The sequence below is a fragment of the Mus caroli genome, chromosome X (assembly GCF_900094665.2).
Source record: "Mus caroli chromosome X, CAROLI_EIJ_v1.1, whole genome shotgun sequence".
In the NCBI taxonomy this organism is placed as follows: domain Eukaryota; kingdom Metazoa; phylum Chordata; class Mammalia; order Rodentia; family Muridae; genus Mus; species Mus caroli.
The window spans coordinates 97,628,974-97,632,011 of record NC_034589.1 but is presented as its reverse complement, the minus strand read 5'-3'; positions in this window follow the sequence as shown (position 1 = coordinate 97,632,011).

Sequence of the window (3,038 nt, the reverse complement as noted above, 5' to 3'; positions counted from 1 at the left end):
CTATAGGGTTGCAGATCCCTTTAGCTCCTTGGGTACTTTCTCTAGCTTCTCCATTGGGAGCCCTGTGATACATCCAATAGCTGACTGTGAACATCCACTTCTGTGTTTGCTAGGCCCCCCTTGTTTTATTTCTTAAAATTTGTTTTATGTATATTGGTGTTCTCTCTGCATGTAAGTCTATGTGAGGGGTTCAGATCCCCTGGAACTGGAATTACAGACAGTTGTGAGCTGCTATGTGGGTGCTGGGAATTGAACCCAGGTCCTTTGGAAGAACAGCCAATGTTCTTAACCACTGCGCAGTCTCTCTAGCCCCTTTGCTTTCTTTTTTTTTTTCTTTTTCTTTCCTTTTTGTTTTTTAAAGACAGGGTTTCTCTGTGTAGTACTAGCTGTCCTGAAACTCGCTTTATAGACCAGGCTGGCCTTGAATTCATAGATCCTCCTGCCTCTGCCTCCTGAGTGCTAGGATTACAGGTGTGTGCCACCACTTCTCAGTAAATATTAGATTAAAAGAAAAGGCTGTGGGAATTAAAAAAATTTGGGCTGTCTTCAGACACAACAGCAGAGGGTGTCAGATCTCATTACAGATGGTTGTAAGCCACCATGTGGTTGCTAGGATTTGAACTCAGGACCTTTGGAAGAGCAGTCAGTTCTACTCGTGGAGCCATCTCTCCAGCCCCCGGTCTGTGTTTTTTGTTTTGTTTTGTTTTGTTTTGTTTTGTTTTGTTTTGTGTTGTTTTGTTTTTCGAGACAGGGTTTCTCTGTGTAGCCCTGGCTGTCCTGGAACTCACTTTGTAGACCTGGCTGGCCTGGAACTCAGAAATCCACCTGCCTCTGCCTCCCGAGTGCTGGGATCAAAGGCGTGTGCCACCACACCCAGCTAGGTCTGTGTTTTATATTATGGCATTAACATGAATTCTTTGGAGCAAAAGAATGGAGGGTTACAGTATTTGAGCTAGACATGGTGGTGTACACCTTTAATACTAGCTTCTTGGGAGTCAGAGGCAGATGGTTGTCTGTGAGTTTGAGACTAGCATATTCTGCATAGCAAGTTCCAGGCTATCCAAGGTTTATAGAGAGAACCTGTCTCAAAAACAAACAAAGAGGTTCCATGTCAAGTTGACAAGGAATAGAGTGTCTTAGTCATCCTTAACTGTCAAGTTGATACAGCCTAGAGTCAACTAAGAAGGGATTTTCAGTTGAGGGACTGTCCAGTTCAAATTGGCCTGCGGATGTCTATCAGTCATTATCTTGATTATTATTAACTGATGCAGGAGAGCCCAGTCCATTGTGGCCTACTCTAACCATGGGCAAGTAGTCCTAGGCTATATAACAAAGCTAAGTATGAGTCTGTGCGTGATCCAGTAAGCAGCATTCCTCCATGGATTTTGACTCATGTTCCTGCTTGAATTCTTACTCTGATATCCTTTAGTAATAGACTATAACTCGGAAGTGTAAGCCAAATAAACCCGTTCCTCTTCTAAATTGCTTCTTTGGTTATGATAGTTGTCATAGCAACAGAATGAAACCAGACCACTTTGCTTATGTATTCCTGGCCCAAGATTTACCTAGTGTTTGGTAAGGCTACTAGCATCCCTGAGCTTCATCTATACTGTGATGGTGGAATGAATGGAACTTTATTGGCTCACCTAACAAGACATTCAGGAGAACTGGTCATCCAGTGTCTTGAGCCCCATCATGTTTCTTGTACAATGTGTTGGACAAGTCTAAGACACAGTGGGAGAACTGCTTTTCCCACCAAATACTTTAGGAATAGATGCATGTGGTTTCAAATGATAGAGATATTTTTTAAAAAGTCTATTGATGGGGCTAGAGAGATGGCTCAGTGGTTAAAAGCACTGTTTACTTTTCCAGTGGTCTTGAGTTCAATTCCCAGCAACCATCTGTAATGGAATCCTATGCCCTCTTCCGGTGTTTCTGAAAACAGCTACAGTGTACTCATATACATAAAATAAATAAATAAGTCTTTAAAAAAAACCCCAATGAATTAAGCACTCTAAAAGGTAGGTCCTGTATTTCATGCTCAAATGTTTGACAAAGCCAAATACAATGAGTATTTAAGGTGTCTTAGGGTATAATTAGGTGGGATTGCAAAAATTTGTTAAATGATAAGCATATTTTGCTTTAAAAAATGGAACTGGACAATGTCATAATCTTTCCTACTAGAGTCTCTTTTCTCCTTCTATTTACTAAGATAAAAAGATAAGATTTGGCTATGTCTGTAAGGCAAAATGATGATTCCTGACAGGTCTTAACCTTTTATTTACATCACCATTATTATTAAAATCTGGTACATGGAAAAAGACAACTTTCTTTAATTTAAAAAATACTGTATGCTTATCTAACTTCTTCTGTAGTTTAAATGTTCCTCACCCATATTTCTGAAATTAATCACAATAAAACTCATTGGTTACCAAGTGGGATGTAGATAGTATCCATACTTTGGTCTGTAGTTGGTTCCCTATCTGGAATGAGTAGAAGCTTGTTCATATCTCTCCAGGAATCTAGTTTTTAAAATATATATAAATCTTGGCTGTTTAAAATGCCTGTTTTCACCAGTTGTGATGTCACATACCTTCAATCTCTACACTCAGGAGGCAGAGGCAGAGGCAGGTGGATTTCCATGAGTTGAAGGCTAGTTTTGTCTACACTGGGAGTTGCAGGCCAGCCAGGGATACAGAGTGAGGCCCTGTCTCGGAAAATAAAATAAATGAGTAAATTTAATTAAATAAAAAAAAAAATAGATGCCTATTTTCCTCATCTGTTGCCTTCATTTTGTTAGGCTAGACAGTATTGATTATTTTGGTTTTAGGCATATTATTTTCATCATATATCTCATGTTATGTTAAGTGCAGAGAATTCAAAAACAGTCAGACTGGGATCTTAATGGCTAGCAGAGTTTGACAACATTATCCAGGAGTACCTTCCTTAATGGCTTTCTCAACTAGTCCTCTCTCTCCCAAAGTTTACCTTCCTAAGTACATCTCAGCCTCATATATGAGTCTTTTTTTTTTTTTTTT